This window comes from Phasianus colchicus, chromosome 2 (genome assembly GCF_987193195.1).
Source record: "Phasianus colchicus chromosome 2, bPhaCol1.hap1.1, whole genome shotgun sequence".
Lineage (NCBI taxonomy): Eukaryota > Metazoa > Chordata > Aves > Galliformes > Phasianidae > Phasianus > Phasianus colchicus.
In genome coordinates, this window is record NC_143437.1 from 1,509,689 (window position 1) to 1,531,489 (window position 21,801).

The 21,801-nt window shown below is 42.7% G+C and overlaps 1 long non-coding RNA gene across 2 annotated transcripts; it reads right to left on the minus strand.

Annotated features, from left to right (window-relative positions):
- Positions 1-1,267: 1,267 nt before the first annotated feature.
- Positions 1,268-21,770, minus strand: LOC149918812 (uncharacterized). Of its 2 annotated transcripts, none has more exons than XR_016464606.1 (3): positions 21,646-21,770; positions 19,685-19,855; positions 1,268-1,379 (listed from the first exon to the last, which is right to left on the minus strand). It is a non-coding gene; the product is annotated as an uncharacterized LOC149918812 (long non-coding RNA). The 2 variants fall into 2 exon arrangements; XR_016464605.1 differs by lacking the exon at positions 21,646-21,770 and adding an exon at positions 20,880-21,420.
- Between the last annotated feature and the right edge of the window lie 31 nt (positions 21,771-21,801).

Sequence of the window (21,801 nt, forward strand, 5' to 3'; positions counted from 1 at the left end):
ACTGAGTTCTTCCATTAACCACAGATGTGGCAGGATCATACAGACAGAAAGACAGTTCTTTATCCAGTAAGTGCTGAAGCAGCTATATCTTTATAAAATGCAAGCAAATCCCCTTAGATATGAATATGCAGTCTGCAGGTTTGTGGTCAAAGGCTACTGGTGGGACACAAGAGCTGCATACTGAGAGGGCAGCCTTCACTTCACATTTCCAAGTAGCACTTATAGCACTTAGATGCAACTCAGGACAACAGTTTGATCATGAGGTGACAAATGTAGAAGATAAGGAGAGAGATTTGCAGCCTAAAGTCAAAGAAAAGGTCCCAACACCCAGAGCAGCTGATGAAAAGATGTGATGAAAGATCAGAAACAGTGGCAGTTACCTGGAAATCTGTCAACATTTGTGTCTTGGCTGTAGAAATTTGCCATAAAATCCACCATGCTGATCTGTAAGGAATAAACAAAAAACATTCATTAGTGGCAAAGGATTACCAAAATATTACAAGTGGATTGACTGCCTAGTGGTAACCAGGACATATGTAAATATTGTGAAGAAGGTGGGGAGAGCGAAGAATGTGTGAGATTTCCTATCTCCCAATTCTGGGCTTCTCTGAGCTTCACTTGGGAGTTTACTGTCCTATAGGACTCTGGTATGCTGGGATTTGGAAATTCTTCTGATGAGCAACAGCAGCTACTGACTGAGAAGAGCAATGTCCAAAAGAGCCCCTGGACTATGGCCACAGTCATGTCCTTTTCCACTGGTACAAAAGCTCTGCAGACAAGTATGTCTGGCAAACACAAAACAAAAAACTCAAAATCATTTCTCTCTGACTCTCCAAGGGGAGTAGAGCATTAAGACAGAATGCCCTACCTCAAAGGAAGTCAAGATTGGATCAGAACATTTCAGAGAAATAGAAAGGGAGAGATGGTGAGAGGCGGTAGTGTAAAGGTTTTATCAGCATGGCTTTGGGATGGCCACATTACTCACAGGTCACTGTGCTTTCCAGCTGACTAGCGACAGACGAAATAAGGATGACAACAGCCTCTGAATTTCCAGGTAGCAGCTGCAGCCAAGTCTGCTATTTCAGCTGCCCTTTGAGCCTGGGCTATGCATGGCATTGCTTGGAAAGGGGCCAACTTTGTCTTCCAAAGGGAACCCACTGGGAAGTCCCATTTCTGCCACCACCACGCTCTAGAACATAAAGTCAGTCTTTGTGTTGTTGGAGGGAGGAAATATTCAAACATAATGCACGGGGTTTTGACTGCATTTTGCATAGCTCCAGTACTTCCCGTCACTTAATTAGAGCAAGTACTTCCAAAATGCTTTGTAGACCTCAGCCTGCTCAGCAGGAAGGGTCACTCTGGTGAGCCCACAGCAGAACCTGTAACAGCAAGCATAACACCAAAATTTTGATATGTAACAAATACATTCCAAATATTATTTATTTATAACGAAGTGTTGCCATTCTGCACTACAACACAGGGAGGTCAGAGCAGGTTGCTCTCACTCTTCAGAAAGCACCAGCCAGTCAGGTGCACTCAGAGACCCCGAGAACCAAGTGGAGAATAGGACTTCCATTTCTGACATTTCTCAATTTAGCGAGAGCTCAAAACAAAGTTTTTGTAAGCCGTCTCTTTCAAAGACTCAATGAATCCTCTCCTGCCAGCAGAGGGTGTGTGGGGGCAGCTGCCCTCCTCCTCTCTGCTGCATTCTCTCACCTCGCCTTGGTTTGCGTGGTTCCTGCACTCGGAGGTCTCCTACTTGTGTTTGAACTTTCTGTATATTCTCTTCAGCTACACACAAGGAGCCAGAGGCCTTGGTAACCTTCCACCCCAGCAGTTCTTTTCCTGCAGTCAGGAATTTCTCTCTTTTTATTTTATTTTATTTTATTTTATTTTATTTTATTTTATTTTATTTTATTTTATTTTACTGCATTTTTGTATTGCAAGGATCTATTGGAAATTCCTCTTCCAGTGTTTGCTTTCAGTCTGGGCCCTGGTAACAGTGATTGGTGACAGTAGTAAAAAAACAGGCTGCACCACTCGCAGAGAGAAGTGTCTTGTTCTGTATATGGATTTATGTCAATATTTTGATAATTTAAGCACTTCCAAACCCAAACTGATATTGAGATATCCAGTGATCTACCAATGTATGCTCTGAATAATTTCAGCAAGCTTTTTCACATGGCCATGTGAATGCTTGGACTTTTTTTTTCACTAAGAACTCAAATCAGATAAAGATCTGAGACCTCATTTTCAGCCACAAAGTTAATGTAATGGCTGATGTGCTGGTTACACACTCAGAATACCTCTCCCTGAGCTGCTCCAGCCTCATATGTTCTCTGTGGGAGCTGAGGGCACGACTACCAGCAGGGAAGGTTTCCTTCCCTTCCTTTGTCCAGTCTTGAGACAGGAGCTTGGTTTGTGTTTTTAGATAAGAAAATATAAAAACCTATGAGGGCTCTGTGGCTCTCATGGGGACAGTCCCTACACCCAGCACCGGGATTGATGTGGCTGGAAAGAGTTATGCACATGCTCTGCCTTTGCTTGCCCTCATCATGCGCTGCTGCCAGCATTGGGGCAGTCGGACAATGCACTGAGGTGCAGGGCTTTGCCTCCCAGCATGGCTGTGTGCATTGTGTGCTTGTGTCACACTGCTTACAGAGTGTGACAGTGCAGAAGGGAGAGATGGCACAGGGGAAAGCGGTGCTGGCACTGGGAAAGCATCACCACTGGAATCAGCTCTGCAGGGCAAATAGCTGAGGGTGGGGAAGAGTAGCCCAGAGAAACAGCAAGTGGCAGCTTGGATATGTTTTGCCAGGATATAAACAATAAAAGAAGTATGAGATAGCCAAACAAGGGGAAAAAATGAATTAGGGAGGGAAGAGAAAAATGCTCAAAAATACAGTAATACAGGAACCCCATCAACAGCAAGAGTTCATAGAGAAGAGAGAGCTGCAGGATGGCTGAGCTAGCATGGAGAAGGACAGACCCAACCTCTTCAGAGTATTAAATAAGAAAACAAAAAATAAGAAAAAAAATAACAAGAAAACAAAAGCAGCCAGAGGAGAAATAAGGGAGAGAGGATTTCTGCAAGCACAAAATAAGAGGTTAGTGCCCTGTGGTCATTTTCTAAGAAAGGAAGAAGCAGTTAAGAAGTTAAAAAAAACAACAAACAACTACAAAAGAGTACTTATAAACAAATGTGACACTGATTGCTGCCCTGTAATTTTTTTTGAAAGTTTGCTGTTAGCATATCTTCATTGATAAATGCTTTCATACAATGCCAGTTTCCTGTAGGCAGACGTGCACAAATGCAGCAGAGCAGTTCTGCCAGGCAGCAGCAGCCAATCCTTTCTGTGCCCTATGGCAGTGCCCAGCTCCACACACATCCCCACAGCAAAGGCACATGGCAGGTGCTGGAGCAGGGGCCACACAGAGGATCAGAATACAACCTTGGCTGTGCTGAGAATCTGGACTTTGGTTCAAACAGTAATCATATTGTCAACTAAGGCTCCTCAGCCTGCATCCTGCCGCAATTACTCTTTTTGGTCACTTGGGAACGAATTTGCCTAAGCAGAAAAAAGAGCTGTGGTTCATTCTTGCCAAAAGCCCCCAAACCAACACATGCCAGGAGTCTTCTCCACACAGCAGAGGTACACAAACCAGGGCTGGAGGGCAGGAGGTGCTCAGGTGCTCTGGTCTGCAGCTGAGCCCAAGCTGGCATACACAGCCATGGACCCTATTGAGCCCAAGCTCACATCTCAGATCACCTCTGTGTTGTGGAGCACAGCCCTGGGCTTGACCATCCATGGAAAAGGAGCACCTGAACCATCACACTGACATGTCAGGGAGGTGCTGGCCTCATTTCAAAAGTAAAGGCACATGGGTGATGCTCAGAACATATGCAGAACTGTGAGGTTACAAGGAGTGCCTGCTGACATCCTTTCAAGCAGAGGAGTAAAAGGAACTGGTCCTTAGGCATTACGCTGTACACGGGCAAAGCACTGGGCTCACTTCGGTCCTACAGCGGGCTGTATGAATGACATCAATCATTCCAAGGGCAGTATCCTGACTACTGATCAGGGCCCCCGTCTGGAAAGGATGGATTCAGTCTCTACCAAGGGATGTAATGAAAGGATTACCTTAACTTATGGTAACATCTTCACTAAGAGTGCCTCTGTACACACCTTATTTGATAAAATACTGGCTTTTGTTTGGTTGCTGTTTTTTTGCTTGTTTGTTTCTTTTGTTTGTTTTTTTCCTTATTATATCAAGGTGCATTTGTGCCTCTAAACGGGCAGCTATACTGTAAATGGAACACAAAGGAGTAAATTCAGCCTGCTCCAATGTGGGTCCACAGCCCAGAGCCTCGCTGTGCTGCTGTAGTCTTTTGTTTCAAATGCAGATAGATAAACTACAGCTTTTTTTTTTTTTTTTTTTTTTTTTTTTTTTTTTTTGTGTGTGTGTGTGATGTTTATAATGCAGAATATGAAAAACTCTTGGGATGGTTTAAGCTGCAGGGTATTCTCCCAGAGTTCTGTCCAAGAATAATCTAGTAAAAATGTGGACAGAGAACCATCGACCTCTGCTTTCCCCCGAACATATGCAGCTCTGATCAGTCTGGTATTTCAAGAAAAACAAGGTCCTGAACCCTAATCCTCAGACACATAACAAAGCGCACTTCACAGCTGTGATGCACAGCTACTATCAGCTCCGAGGCCTGAGTGGGTCCCAAGACAATGCCTCCTTTATCACCCAGAGGACAAATATCTAGACAGCAATATTTTCTGCTTGAATGCTTCAAGCATCTCTCGCAACTCCTGACTGAAAGAGAAAACTGAGCCGAGAGTGTTTGCTGAGTGATTATTTTAATTTACTACTTGATGTAAATCTAAATGAACTGACATCCAGCCCGAGATGGACAGAAAACAATCACTGTGAAAAGAGAGAGAAGGCTAATATTACAATATCATTTGAGTAGTGCAGGTTTAGCAACTTTAGTGGTGGCAATGTAATGGATAGCGAGGCAGGGTTTGCATTTCCCTTTCTTCACTCAATTACCATAATAAGTTCTGTAATTTTCGGGCTGTTTATTTATCAGGCGTTGGTAACAAAGACGCTGGGAGCGCGGTGTCTGAATGCAGCAATGGCAGCGTGCAGTGCATGCTCTCACAAGCAGGAGGAGCACTGCTGCCCCTGCACCAGTCTGCCCTGCGCCTGCTGGTGCACACTGTTCACCTCTGTGAATTGCTAAAATCCACACGTTCAGCATTTGGCTTGAGGCAGAGTGGGAGACAGAGGCAGAGGAAGGGAGAAAACTTCCTGCTGAAGTTCTCTGGTGCTTCCAAGCCCCTTGAAGTTGCTCTCTGGTACCACCAATAAGGGACCTGGCCCATCAGCATCAGGGGGTCCATCACTGCTGCTCTCCAAGCTGGTCTTCCAGCACCTGATGGCTACACAGATGGACGTTCCTTTCTGGTGGGCTCAGCAGTGGGCCCCACCACCCTCCCACAGCCTGCATTTTACAGCAGGAGACCACCTTCTCAGTTCCCCGCAGCCCAGCCCCTAAGCTGACTCACTGCAGCTCTGTTCCACCCATAGGTGTTGTGATGGTTTTAGGGAGGTGCCGTTTGGAAGGACTGACCCACATTTATGATGCCTGAAGAGTACATACCTAATCTGAGACATAACTCTGAGAGTAACGTTCCATTGTGTACGTACCAAAGATCGATGGCAAAGCTCATAACTGAGTAAGGATAAAAGGAGCTGAGTAAAGATGAGACCTGATGGGTTTCTAAGAGTGCTGTTCAACAGCCTACAGGTTTTGGAAGAACGCCATGGCCTCGTGTTGAGTGACTCTAACCACTACCTTAAGGAAAGCTCTGCAGTTCCTTCTTAAATTCTACAGGAGGCTCAGAAGCATGTTGGAAATATTTTTACTCGGTACCATAAGATGTTTTCATCAGAGTAACATGCCTCTTAACCCACAGACATATATTCAATTAAATTGCATGGGCATATGTGTGTTTATTTACATAATGTGTAAATGTATAGCTGGGTATATATAAACAAAAGGCTTTCATAACAGAGAGGAACACACATGGTGGTATAATTTGTGTATACGCACACTATGTAACTGCAGCCGCTCATGTCAACACCATTCATCACCTGTGTTCACCAAAATGGTGTCAGCACTGCTCTGAACACTTCATGCTACGAGTTCGCCACAATGATCATCTCCCCCTCCCCAATTAGTTAAGGACAATTTAAGTATTTTCAGTGAATTACATTAACATGACAAAACAGTAACATTTAAATTGTGGTCCTGCGAAGGGAAAGCCTGAGACAAAGTCCCCCTTTCACACAGTTGCACAGAAAGATTTTACAAATTGACAGTATACATTATGCACAGCCCGACTGTGGACATTTTCTGTCAAGCACTTGAACAGAGAGACACAACAACGGCTCCAGTGTGAAAAAAAAATTATCTGCATGGGACTGGTCCCACCGAGGGCGACCTCAGCAAGTCCAAGTGTACAGCTGGTCCAGCATTCCCATCTCTCTGCTGTACACCAGAGCTGCTCATCAGGCAGTTCTGTCTGAATTACTCTGGCTTTGCAGTAGACCTTCCTGATCTGCCCTTCCGTAAAAATACTGCCCAACCTCCTAAAAAGAGTGCTTTGTGAATGTCTCTGTTAAATCCTGCTTCAGTAATAGGGTTGTAAATACGTGGCATGAAGTGTTACAGATGGAAATAATTGTTTTGCTAGTTCTGTGGGGCTGCTTATAATGAGTTTGAAATCTTATAGTCAGGACTCAGACAGCACCAAGATAACACTTTTCCTTCTAGGGACAAAATTCTGCAAGGAAGTTTTAAAGGAATCTAGCTTGTATTTATAGCCTCACCATACTACAGATCTAGGACTCTTTTCACTGATGAAGTGTCTGATTAACATTTATCATTATTGGGATTTGCAAATTAAAGGCTGGATCTTGCAACACTTATGTGAGTCAGCCTTAATCACGGGAGCAGTTCCCTGCAGGAGAAATGCTGGGGGATTGGGCCCTTCAGAAATGAGCAGATTTTCATCAGCACCTTCACCTGCTTTTATGAATATACATGCTCTCATGGAGTGTGATGGTGGACGTACGTATGAACGCATGCTACCCATATGGCTGCATGCCATAGATGGAGGTCTTCTATGACTAACAGCAGGCCATGGTAAGACTGATGGATTCCATGCACAAAAAACAGTAGTGAGGAGAAGGTGACCTCTCTATTCCCTCCGATTGCCCCTGACAATGCAACACCATGCCCAATAAACCTGTCTCTGTTGCCAACACACCTATTCAGCAATGGGGAATCTGGGAAATGGACTCTTGCAATTGACCTGCAAAGATTAGAACCCTGATGCTGCACCACACACTGAGCAGGAAGCGGAGCCACCTGCATTGGGGGTCACTCTGACATCCTGGCCAGAGAACTCAGAATTGCCTCAAACCATAAGAGCCAGCATGTTTCTGAGGGGTAGCTTTCTCTTCAGGGACTTTGCCATAAGAAGGAATCAACAACAACCCCATGAGAAAAGGCACTGCTTGGCCAGAAAGGGCTTCTTCTGGGGTGTCAACACCACAATCTGCAGACCACGCGGCATTTCCTGCTGCCAACTCCAGCTGTAATTATAAAAACTCGTGCAATTAGGTTATTCTAATTATTGAAATGTATTTCCCTTTCAACTTTTTTTTATGGAAAAGAGCGCATAAAAACACCGATGTCCTTTGAATTCCTGCTCATGCTGCAGAATCCGAGCACCATTTATCTAGATAAGTTTTAATTATAGCCTCCCCAGAAAGACAGTACTCTGTATAAATAAAAAGAAATATAATTGATAAATGTAGTCAGATGGTACCAGGTTGTTTAAATAGACCATTAAGCTCAAAATGTCTAAAGTTAAATTAGATTGTATTCTCTTTCACCTAGGGCTTTTGTAAGGCACAACTGGCATGTATAGTCTTGTCCACATTAATTTTTACTGCCACGGTCAAAAAGCAGCATAAGTCTGAAGCTTGTGTAGAATTTTCTGTCTTTATTTGACGCGATCACAGTAGATGAATTAGCTCCCTTGGTGCAGAGAGTGAAAGAAGGTTAGTTGAGGGAAATAAGGAATTTTCAGAGGAAAGAAAAAGTTTGAGGGAAACATATGGTTTAAATGCTCTAGCCTATTTCAGATCAAGCTGAGAGAGTTGAGATCTGTTGGTTCAGAGATCCAGTTCACTGCACATTCCTACTGTGCCTGCCTACTAATTGCATCCCATGTTTGTCAATCAAATATTTGCAATTAACAAAAATATTCCCTTAAGAGACATATAACAGAGGCTGCTAAGGATCCATCGGTTTGCTATTAGAGCCAGCTCTGAAAAAAAAAAAAAAAAAAGCCTTTAAAAATATTCTGCTGATGATGACACTGCCAGACACTTCCAGTCAAAACATTAACAAGCAGAATAGGTGGCATGGGGGCTTTTCAAAGGGATTTTTTTCAAAGAGGGAAAACTTTGATCTTAGTGTTTCTGACCCATCCTCCACCTCTGGTTCTTCGATCTACAAGTACATATAGTGGTTTAATTTTACTCAGTGCATAACTTGCCTGAGGATAAAAAGTTGATCTAGATTTTTTTTATTTAACTCCAATTTAACTGATGCTCTAAAGTTGCCCTATCACTGTGTAATGCACTTGTGCAAGGTTTCTAAGCAGAAACTAAAGAAAGCAGACTGGAATAATAAGAAACACACAAAGTTCAGAGGAAACATTAATTTGTAAATAGGTAAAAATGCCAGTAATTTGTTGGGAATTGAAGACCTTCTGCATGCAACAGTGAAATTCGGCAGCTGTGCACTGCTGTTTTATAAATCAATATTACATCTGAAGGTGGTGTTTGAATGCTTGTATCATTGTGGTTCGAGTCAAACAAAGTTCTGTGATAAGAAGTGATCAAACAAAACAACAAAATCCTTTCCCTGTCTCTATGGATGAAGCCCAAACGTAATTCCACAAGAGGGATACAGCATTCAAATCATCCCCTATTTTATAATTGCATAAACCCTTCGGTCACAGAAAGATGATCGGATTGGTGATGGGCTATTGTATTCTCAAAGATGTGGATCATGCCAATGGAGAGCTCCTCCAAAACGGTATCAGCGCGTGCATTTTCAGTGGTGAGCCTTGAACCCCAGCCAAGCCAAAATGCAACAGTCTGCAGCCACAGGGCTGGGGGATGCCAGCCTCCTACCTCTGAAACTAATTCCTTCGGTGCTCTCAGCACTCATCCTCACTGCTGCAGTCTCTCTGCCTAAATACAGAGGAGAACATACCGCGAGCTAAAGCACCTAAGCCAGGTCCACCCGCTTTTCTTTGTGATTTAAAACAAAAATAAATAAATCTTCATAAAGCATTTCCTTTTCCTAAGAGTCTGAGGGTTCGGTGTCTGCCAAGGAGGGAAGGGAGGGTGTTTCAAACCTCCGGCGCAGCGCAGCTCGGCCGGCGGAGCCGTGCCTGCACAGACACCCATAGAGACACCTGCTGGCCGCTGCTCCCCCCGCTGCTGTGCTGAGGCTGCCGGGCTGCATCTCGCCGGTGTGCACCGGGCAGCTCCGTTTGTAAAAACCCAGCTCTCGTTTTACAGCGAGCCGTCAGATGAAAGAATTCTGTCGTCGAGTTTGAGGTGGGAAAAGAAGAGGAGGAGATGGAGGAGGAAGGTATTTTTGTTCCTGTCCTTCATTTCCTGATAAAGAGACACTTTTGATCCAAGAGAATTTTTTCCTTCTTTCTCCCTCTTTTTTTTTTTTTTTTTTTTTTTTTTGTTGTTGTTGTTAATTTGGTAGCACAAGACGCAGATGTTTGAAATATTTAAGAAGTTCTCTGGTTTTGTGCTCGCAGCCTCATTGATGAGAAAGCTTACGCATCGTGACACGGGGAGCCGAGGCGATGATTAAAGGGCTATTGCATATGCTCTCCCCAGCTGAGTTGCTGTTCTCATGATTGTTTTTAGAGCACACAGACAGCAGCAGCTAACAAGGTCTTACGCGACTCTGTTAACTTCAGGATCTGATCACCCCACGAGTGCAGAGTGGGAAGTGGAGAACCTGGTCTCAGCAGCTTGACAAAAATACCCCTGGCGTATTTCAGCTACGGCATTGGGTTTGTCATACTGCAAGGAAATCACAGTGTGTGCAGAGGTTGAATGGGAATGTGGGGCATGCACACAGGCATGCACACATATGCTTTCAGAAAAGCAAAATGGGAGTTAGACACACAACTTACACCGGCGTTCAGTGAAAGAGTTACCCTTTGTGCCCTAGAAATGCTCGCCCTTTATTTACCATACTTTAAGCAAGAAACTGCACGAAGACTAAGTTTGGTTTAAAACGAATTGTGGCTGGAGTGCTGCTGCTTTCAGATGCTAATCTGGAGGCACAAGATGAAATCACACCACCACACTGCTCCTTTCACTTCAGAGCTGTCCCAACAAATCAGCTGATAATACCTCTTGCTCAGAGTGATCTAAAATTATAGCTTGAACTGGCAGTGGAATAATTAGCAGAAGACATCTATTACAGAAGATGGGCTCAGTGGGGATTAAAATGATGAGAAGCAGAATAAGATTCCAGTTTTCAGGAACTCCAAATTATTTTCCCACTCTTTCCCACCTTGAATACAGTTTTTGCAATACTAACTGTGGTACCAGTTGATCCTCAGTGATGATTCATCTGCTTCCATAAACATCTTTCTGCTTCTGCGCAGACGTCAGGGTGCAGGACAAGGGAGCACAAGTCCGCCAGACAATAGCACTAGCTGAAAGAAACACAAGCAGAGAGAGCATCTTTCCTTTTTCACCAGAAAAAGGTAATTTGGGAATGATGATAGAAGTACTGCGTTGTGTAAATACTGTTTGAAGACAAAAAACAGACAGCTTGAGAGGAGCATAGTTAGAAGTTCAGGAATTTGTACTGGTCTACACCGCAGAGCACAACTAATTGCTGTCCCTTCCTGGGCAAGGTGAGTAGTGCTGGGAGTGTAGATTAGTGTATTTTAATGACCAGACCTCACTGTTTCACTGCCAGGCGAAAAGAGTCTGATTTGTTTAAGATGGAACCAGGCAGAAGAACCCTTGTGCACACTTTGCACAGAATCTGTGCGACCGCATAGGTGTGTGCTGGCATGGCATTTGGCTCTTCATTTTGGTAAATGAAATGGTAGATGTTCAGTCCATTTGTTAGCAGTGCCACGCTGTCTGCGCAGGGCAACTGTGAGCAAACAGTCTGAACATGTTTTAGCAGTGCATAGAGCTGCATATATTTTCCATAAATAGGAGTTTATTCTTTGTCAGACGAGCTAGCATTAGAGTTGCAAAAACACATGGAATACAGTAAGTGCTGGGAAAAAGAAAGCCGAGCAGAGAGACGGTTTGTGAGACAAAGGGAATAAATAGATGCTGAGAAGAAAGGGAGGGAGAAGAGTGGGGGAAAGAGCTAAAAAGCAAAGGTGAAATGGAAAGAGGAAGGGATGGTGAGAAAAAAAAGGAGAAGTCGAGAAAAGTACTGAAAACAACTTCTGTACGACAAAAATAAAGGGGGCAGAAAGCAGAAGAGGAATCAGAAAACATCGCTGCCTCATTCTGCATTCGCTGCCTTTGACGGTGCAGCGGAGGTCCTGCTCCAGCTGCCTCTGTGCTCGCCCCGCGTCACGCTGATTCGCAGCACTCGGAGCAGCGGTGGGAAGAGCGGTGCCTCCGTTTTGTTGTTAATTGACGGGCAGTGCTGCTTGCATTGTGTCAGCTCGGCACAGCGCTGGCGGGCAGGCTGGCACTGCTCTGGTTATAGAAGCACGGCGGAATGGTTCTTGCTGTGAGCTCGGAAGAGTCAGCTACTCAATACAAATCTCTGAGGCTTGTTAGCAAGACATCTAGAAGACAGCTTCTTTGGGCTTCTGGTAACACAGCAGTGGTTTAGACAGCAGTTCTGAAGCCCTGTGCAACCTCTCCCAAGTACTGCAGCAGACCCCAGTAGTTTCAGCATCATAGATCATGTGCTGGACACAATCAGTTTATGTACTTCTTATGACGCTCTGGAGACCCCACGTTCCTCTTTAGCCAACTTTTTAAGACAACAATTGCTTCTGAAGGCAGTGGAACCAACTACTGTGTTTTAAATAAGGTTTTGAAAGATGAGTAGGGAGAGGAGAGCCAAACCATGATGCTCAGGGAGATGAGCAACCATGAAGTGCTAAGTCAGTCACTAAGAGGGAAAGGAATTCTCTACTGCAGAATGCCTAAAGTAGTGCTGGCATGGTTTGGTTCTACCCATTCAAAAAGATGTAGCAATAAATAAAGAAGGGAAGACAGAAAGAAAAAAAAAAATAGGCCATCTTATTCATAAATTTTTCAGGAGCTTTCTCAGATATTACGAAGTTCCTGTCTGAGTGAGAAGAGATGAAAGTGGCAACTGCCTGAAAACCAAACCCTGAGCTCAACCATCAAAAATCACCACTCTTTTGCCAGCAGAGATGAACTCAACATTAATTGATTTAGGACACGCCTTTCTGAAGCTTGGTTATTTCCTTGGGCAACAACTTTACCTCCCATTAATCTACAGTTCAGTGGCAATTTTATAGATACTCGAACTGTTATTGCTCCATAGCCCATACTCCCAGAGTTGAGCAGAATTTGCTACTAGGATACACGATCACTTGGTTGTAAAACAAGTCACTGTAATTGCCTTTCCAACACCCTCCAGGCCAGATGGTCAATGGCTGCTTTCTGTGTCCACTCAAGTTCTCTATCCCCACACTTGGGGCTGGGAGGACACAGTCCGTGGCCACCAGCCCAGCAACCCCAGGACTGGCCAAATGCTGAAGCTCAGTGCCTCAATGGTTACTCTGAAGTCTTCGGAGGTGTTAAAAAAAAAAAAAGCCTAACCAAACCAAACTACCACTTGAGGTAGCAGGCAGCCCAAAAAACACCTGTGCCAGCATACCTGGAAGCAATGGCCAGTGCTGGGATGTGCAGAGCAGTGGTTAGGGGGAAGGAGGCTCTTCCAGAGGCAGCATGGCCTAAGCTCATGCAACTGTGATGGTGCATGCTCAGAAATCAGCATTGCTCAGCAAAACATAGTCCAGTGAATAAGCATTGCTCAGCCAAATCTTAGAAGCAGAAACAGGTATTTGTGAAGCAGCTAAAATGAGAAAATGATTTGAAATAACCTGAATGGATATGAGGTGTGGAAGGGGGTATTTAATGTTATTATTTCCATAAAGATACAAATTACTCTCCACTTTCACATGCCCTTCATGTCTAAGTATTTGTTTTCCTACCATCCTTCCCCTGCACTGTGCTCTCACACTGATCTCAGCTATTTCATCCACATTGGTCACAGTGTCCAAGGCTGTGTTAGCTTCTGGAATTTGTGTTAAATACAATTGGAAAAAACTGCACTATGAAAACCCCAGACATGGTGAAAAAACAAATACTATTGGCAAAATCATTACTTCCTTATTGTTTTAGAATGGAATATTTATCTTAGGATATTCATTTTATTTGAGAAAAGTACTACTACAAAATAGCTACCTTAGAAACTGCTGCTTTACACTGCTAGTTTAAAATGGCATTAAAACAATTAAAATAAATCTGTGGTGAATTATTTTAATATTATATTAATGACAAAATCCAATGCAGTGAGGAATGCCACTTTGCAACAAAGAGGACAGAGCAAAATATTAATATTGCCTTAGTCAATATTTCAGTTTTAGATAAAATTTACCTTGAAATCCAACCATCAATTTCTTGTAACACCAGAATTGATTTTTTTTTTCTTTTTTTTTTTTTTTTTTTTTCCCAAGTCTAGCAGTAATTTCATTTAAATCCAGTCTTTCTGGATGTGTACCAGTTCACCAAATATAACTGCATGGAACAAAAGTCTCTTTCTTCATCTTTGAATCCCATTTGCTGTGTACCTAAAATAATACAATATGCACCTTGAATGAAAGTGTGTGTCTGCACGTGTCCTCCCTGTGGGATCCTTTTAAGAATGCCGATTGCAGACGTTCTGTCTGTACAAGTTCACTTCTGGATGGAAAGACCTGAAGACTTTCACTTGCAAGCTCCTTTAAAGAACCTGGGAGGTCTAGATACAACAGTCAAAAGTGGGAAAGAGTTTGCACTTGAAGAAAATGGCTTTATGAAGCCCTTCGAGTATTTAAGAATTAGAGCTATTAAATGCATGATCTATGACTTTTAAAGCTCTGATCTGCCTAATCTTTCTTCCATCCCTCTCCCCCAAAGGTATTAATAAAGCCCAAATTAAGCCATGCTAAATCCTCATTTTCCATCTGAGTTTGATGTTTCAAAGGCTGTGCAGTCCTACCTTTGTTTTGACATACAAAAATGTCACCTTTGCTTGGAAATGTGCACATTCAGCAATAAAAGGGGAACTGCAGACTTCCTGTACACACCTTACATTCTAAGCTGTGTGTTACAAACTGCCAGCAATCAACAGGGGCAGATGTTAAACTCGCCATCGCCTTAGAAGCTGTTCTTGCTTTATTCTAACTTCCTTATTCCCCATGAGGCATGTTTAAAACTGGAGGGGTAGCTTATCAATCAGTCACCTTCTTTAAAATGTATGGGAGCAAGCACTCCTAGGTTTAGAAGTACCCCAAATTCTTGAAGCATCCCTAAGGTGGCACCAGCTCTATATGTGCCTGAGAGCCATAGTCCCCCCGGCAGCTCTGCCCACTGCCTAACCTGGTGGTGGGAACTGGAACTTGATGAAAGGCAAATTGTACAGGAAATAATTTCTCTTACGAAAGCAACTGAGCTCTCTTAAAAGAAATGGAGAAGATCCTGAAGGCACAAGCCCTGCTTCAGAGATGATGGCAATATGATTGACAAGCAGCGATCTTTAAACTAAACTCTTTCACTCCCTTCTGACCCAAAGAATGGCGTATGTTCCTGAAAGCTTTTTTTTTTCCCCCTCTCCATATTCATTTTTTGTTGAGTTCTTAAATATTTTATTTTTCTTTATAACCCTTGCAATGATTAAAGCTACAGAATAGAAAGTCCAGAGCAGCATTTTGCTATTTCCAACCAGATTGTTAGAGAAGCACCTAAATATTTTGCAGTCCTGAGATTTTTTACATTCTGCACACAGGTGGTGCCACGTCACCACCGGTGCTTTCAACTATTTCAATGGAAAGGAAAAATGAAGAAATTGAGATTTTGGGAAGAGTCCACAATGACACTTTTGGCTGGGCCCAGAGGGATCACCCAAGAGTAGACAGTAGCTCCCAAGAACTGATCCGTCCAGAGGCATGTAAGGGATTTCATCTGAGGTAAGGGATTTCAGAGGAGACCCCCTGTGTCTTCCCTGCCAGACACATTGCCTCCCCATTACATTGAATGGGGAGCCCGTAAACCACAACTGTACAGTGCTCCTCTTGCTATTAATTCATTCAGCAGAGGAAGGCATTTCATATACTGAGTTTTAGTGTCTGTTATTTGATGGTAATCAATTAATATTTAACTATCTTCCAGCTCTCTGATGTTCTATAAATAGCCTAAGCTAATAGAGATATTTTTATACCAGGAATGCAGATCCACTGTGAGGTTATTTGAAAGAAAAAGGGAGTCTAGTCTAGTATGTTTGTTCAATGTGTTATTAACTGGGAAAGGAAATTGAGCTATAGTGAAGTATGTAGATCAGATTCTGACAGCTGCAAACAATTCATAGTGAAAATGACTCAGCCTAATTCACATTTTTTAATTCTTTTCTCTCCCACTTTTTTTTTTTTTTTTTTTTTTTTTTCAGCCAGAAAAAAAATGTTTGAAATGGCCTTGAATTGAAAACCCTGCATTTGTTCTAGTGTTTTCTTCCCAAAACTTCCCCATTGATAAGTAAGTAAAACTAGGGAAAAACCCAAACAGTGTAACAAGACTCTTTCCCTCCGACCTCAAGGAGATCAGAGCATCGTGAATGCTGGAATGGGAGGGGTAATGTGAATATGGAGAGGTAATGTGAATACAGCTTTGATTCTCTCAGCAATTCCTTGTAAGAGAGCGCTCAGCAGGGAGGCTTCCTTCCCCCCTTCCTCGCCTGAGGAACAGACTTCCCCTTTAGCAGAGGAAAGACTCAGCTTCTCCCAGTGTAGGTTTCAGCCCTGTTCCTCCAGCTGCTACTGCAGGAACAGAATTCCCTCTTGCTTTCCCCTTCATCTCCTAGCACTTCTCTGTCAAGTTTTGGTGCAGCTTCTTGTTTTGCTTCAAACACTTCCCAGACAGTGCTGTGGGCGATGTAAGTTTTTTCTTCAGAAATCCAGTTTGGAGCAAGGGGACATACATAAATCCTCAATTGTGGTAGGAAACTCAGAAATATTATTGGCCTCTTTTTTTTTTTTTTTAATTTACATTTTCCCTGTTAGTTCACCCTGAGATCCCAACGGCATGATTTACTAATTAATTACTATTATTAGCTAATGGCAGTGAAAACCAAAATTACTGCCTGCCTTAAGCATAACAGAATTGACAATAAATCTGTAGTCTGTGAATCATTTTCTCTCATAGGTCTGCTACCCAAAGAGCAGAGTGATGATTCTTTGGTGTTTGCCAGCAAACTATCTAGCACAAATGGATGCAACATCATTATGTTGCAAAGAGAGGGGGAAGCATCTGAGGAGTACTGCTCATAGAGGGACACTGCCATATTTGAGAGGGCTTTGTCTTCCTTTCCTAATCAAAATCCATGGGCAGCGTTTCTTCAGAAATGGGTTGGATTTTCCTCTTTCAAGCAGGAGCACATTCCTTACCTCCTGCTTGTCATAGCAAGTGCCTACCCAAAAACACAGAGATAGCTAAAGCTAATGGCATCAGTTGTGTGAAAAATATGTTAAGCTGTTCTCAGCTTCACATTCTCCAGTACAGCAGAGTCTAATACCAAAATTTAGGAATTAGGATCCCTGCTCTATGCAGGTAGATCTTTGAGTGATGCTACACAAATTCCCATGGTCCTGCCTTGGTTCAGTCTGGAGCTGTTGCTACAACTCTCGATGAGAATAAACTTGCAGAAGTTGTCCACACCACAAGCAGGTGTCCAAGTCTGTGTGCATGCATTGTGCATATGCATGTGGATGCCTGTCTCACAATTATTCCCCTTCCCAATCTGAAACAGCGGGCGGTTGCTAATGTTCGGCTGAAATCAATAGGTAGAGAAGAAACTGTTTACAAAAGCATGACAATGACTAGGTCACTCACTCAGAAAGGAAGTTAGCTTCGTTACAAGAAGAAAACAATCAGAAGAGGGCTATAATTTAGTGCCTAGATACCATAGTGACTAGGAACTGCATAGACACATTAGACAAAATTAAATTTGTTTATACAGACAAAACGTAAGAGGCAGATCAAAGAAATCAGCTTCAAAACTCTGTAGGGAATACTTTCAAAAAGTATATGAAAGAAAACAAAACCAAGAAACTGCCAGCCAAAATTACCAATGCAGTTCCATTTAACAAAAAATCATTACAATAAGATGCCTCTGATGAAAAAAACAAAACAACAACACAACAAACAAAACACCATGGCAGAATCTCAATAAAGATTGCAAATTGCAAGATTATAAATGGAGAGCCACAGTCATTTGGACAGACAAATACGACCACAGTACAACTGGAGGCCAAATGGTGGTTTAGGAAAAATGCCTGCAGATTTCAAGAAAGCCAATGGGAGAAGCAAACATGCATCTAAGGGCAAGATTTGGCTCTAGGATTTGAACATGAATAATTGTGGCAGGGAGATACAGAGTCTCCCAGAAATAAAAAACCTGCTCATTAGAATCCCATCTAGCCAAACCCACGGGGAACTCCTTACACAAAATCTTTGCCATTTGTTATTTTCAAGAATCTGGTGCCCGTCTTGAGTTAAAGCACCAAAACAGTTTGTTAACAACATTTTCCCTTTCATCCAAAAAGCTTTTAAGTCATTTATAGGCATTTGAGAAGTGAGATTCACGATGCTCCCAAACCTGCTCCTCCATGATGATGCAGGAGCGATTCCACCAAACAGACAAGGGAATGGGGAAAAAACATGTGGCTCATTCTGGAAACAAGAGAAACCACAGCTAAGGAATACTTAAGTGACCAGTTCAAAGACTTGCAATTAACCAGAAAGAAAAAAAAAAGAAAGGAACTGCTGGTTTGTAACTTGGTTATTTAACCCTCAGCCCATCTCTGCTCTTTGATTTTTTGCAAAAGCTCGTTTAAACAAGACAAATATTACTGAGAAAAACACAACCCTAATTTCATTCTGGCACGTCCTTATCATCACATCACCATATAAATAAAAAGTAGAATCTGCCATGTAGACCTTTCTGTTTGTGCAGTGTCCTCGAAATGCATGCTTAAAAGATGTCTGTTCATCCTTGTCCTCTTTGTTTCATTAGACACACAGCAGTAGCTTCACTGGACAGAGTACTATCAGCACCATTATTTCTAAATGCACAAGTTGGAAAAAGATCATAACCAAAATAAATGAGATTGGAGGCTCAGGCTACTTATTAAATGTTGTCAGGAGAGGGTATGGTGGAAAAGAGTACACTAAATATGCAGACTACGCATCCAGAGAGGCAGAAGCATAGGATCACCATCATAACAGCACACATTTCAGTATAGTGGAGATATCTACTAGAGCTGGGAAAAGAAATTTTAGCAACAGATCACAAAGAGTATAGAGACTGAAGCCAATAAACTGCAAGAAAACTAAAACCAAATTGGTATGTGAAAGAAATGCATGTATCTGCATTGTAAGAAGTCCATTGAATTGAGCAAATGATACTCCTCCTAGGGGAATGATTCATTACCATATGGAAAAGGCCTGGCTTATGATAAAGGATAGGGGAAAAATCACTGAGCAGCAGAATCTATGTAGTGAAATTGAAAAAAGAACATTCTTTTGCAACCGTGGCAAAAGTACTTCAAAATTTTTCCAAATTCCAGCAGATCTGACTAATACAGATACAGAGGGAACTGAAGAAAAGCATACTGAAATATGTGATCTCATGCCCACAAGCACGGGTGAAGGTCGAATCAGAGAAAATTTAAAATGTGCTGAGAAACAGGCAGCATCAGCAAGAGAGGTGCCAGCAAGTAACAGATTTTATTCATCTCTTCTTCAGGACCAGGAGAGGGGGAAAAAAGAAATAGTGGAGGCCCTTCCTTCTTAGGGGCCGTGTCTCCATGCCGTTGACCTACTTATACATCAAGTGCTGTGCATGGAGAAAGAAGGAGGCACGCTGATGTTCAAGGAAAAGGTCTGATACCACAACAATATTGAAGTACAACAGTGCACACAGTCTGGCTGTTTGGGGATTTATAAGCCAAGCGCACAAATAGACAGTAATGAGTTACTCACCAGAGGCTGTCAGCAAAGTTGCTAATTAGTACAAATGGTACTGGGTTTTTTAACACTGTCCCTTGCTTTAGTGGGATTGGTTCCAAGACCACCTAAGCTTTATCTCTTAACTGGATAGAAACCCCACCCTTCTCAGTCCACTGTCAAGTTGCTGAGAATTTTAGGATGTGAGACAAAATTGGAGTTATAAGGGAAAGTCTGGTGCAAGCTTAACTACCAGAACAAACTGACTCACCACTGCGTAATTCCTGATGAGACACCCCACGTGCAGAAAATAATTACTCCTCGCTCTCATCATGAAAGACCCGATCCACTGATGTCAAAGAAGCCCTTCAATTGAATTCTGCAAGAACTGGGCCAAGTCCCCAGATCGTGCGTGCCACTGCTGCTATGGAGAGCATCACACCTGGAGTTACAGAACGTGCAAAACTTATAAAAACCTTTTGTCAACCAGCAATTATAATACCTCTGTTACACAGAGCATGCAGATAAAACTGTCAGAAAAGGCAATTAAATGGGACACATTTTTAATATTCTACCTTCCAAAGGAGAAACATTTTATCTTCTCAAAATTTCAGAGTATCACAGTAACAAACTGTTGACATATTAAAGACGTTATTAAGAAACATGATGCTGAAATGAAAATAAGAATTACTGATCAGTTATTACAGTTCAAATATTTTTCTTATTTAGCAGTTGTGACAAAGTTGCACTCTAGTTACTTCTGCCAATGAATGCACTGAAAAAAACAGTACATCAGATCTGTGAGGTTTTCTGACACCACTTCCTTCAGAAAGAACCAGGTTTTACAAACCACTCACCTGCCTAGCTATTGAGAACGTAAGACTTTTGCTGTTAAAATATGTCTTTCTATCAGAAGAAATATTTTCTGTAACATTTTCTGCAGTAAAACGCCATAGGAAATTAAAGTAGATCAAAAATATTTAATATGCATTAAAAAAAACAATTTAGACAAGAAAGGTCAGTAGTGGAAAGGTGTGATACCTGCAACTGGAGCCAAGTTAGAAAAAGGGTTGGCCGTTTACAGCCAAGTTAAACAACACACAATTAAGGTTAACCTGGCTCTGCTGGCACATATAAACCCACACATGAGGATGGTGGGGGGCTAAGACATTTTCAGCAGTCCTATTTACCTTGGCCATTTCCATAACTGAGCGTTTTGCGGACTGGCTCTGTTTGTAGACATCACACCTTCTCACCCATTCTTTACACTTGGCATCTGAACGCATCCTAAATATTTGCCCCAAACCTCATATTTTGTTTAGCAAAAATAATTGTTCAGAGTTTTTACATAGGGGAACAGAAGATAAAGGCTGTGGATGCCCTGTCCCTAGAGGTGTTCAAGGCCAGGTTGGATGGAGCCCTGGGCAGCCTGGCCTAGTATTAAATGTGAAGGTTGGTGGCCCTACCTGCAGTGGTGGGGTTGGAGCTTGATGATCCTTGGAGTCCCTTCCAGCCCAAGCCATTCTATGATTCTATGAAAAGCTGTCCTTTTCTATCGGTGAATGTGCAAAACCCCCGCATCTCCCAGATTCCAACAACAGACTCATCACCAGGCTGTCTTACAGGGGGCTGGAGGAGCTGGGAGGCAAGGAGGAGACATCACTAGCCATAGAGTACCCATTCAAAACACAGCTGGACTGGCCATTGTGAAGTATTGCTCTTCTGGGATGGTAGATCAAAAAGTGTTTTCTTTCTAGGAGAAATGTACCCACCTTGTCAAAGATGAACACATTTCAGTTCACTCCTTGCAAAGAATGGGGACATATTCTATCTGGGTTTATTCTGTCCCATGCTTGCAGCATCTCCCAGCCCTGCTTCTCCCTGCCTGCTGTGCTCCACACACAGGACCTCCATGAAGGAGGGTGCCAGGACAGATTCTCCTACAAAGCTTGGGCCACAGGTCATGGTCTGAAAGCTACCCAGAGAAAAAAGCAGGAATAACACTCTCTTTTTTCCCCCTTGTTTCAGTGATTTCAGTGCAGCTCAAGCTCCTAACTGCAGTAGGGATCCAGGCCAAAACATACTCAGTAATAGATAGTGAAACAGACTATTTCATGTGCCACTTCGGTAGGTTAATTCACATAAGCGAGAAAACAGTTCTGACTGAAGGGAGGAGTGATTTTAAAATTTTGATTCATACGGAAGTGTTAGCAGCCTTGTGCTTATACCCACCATCGCTGAGCAGAACAGAATCAGCGGCAATGTTACTTCCAAGTTCTGTGGTGTAAATAAAACCCCTCTCTCTGACTCACAGTGAGTCATTTTTGTCTGTATGTGTTTACGTCGAGGGAGATATAACTCGGTGCTCTGAGCATTCTTCTTGACAAG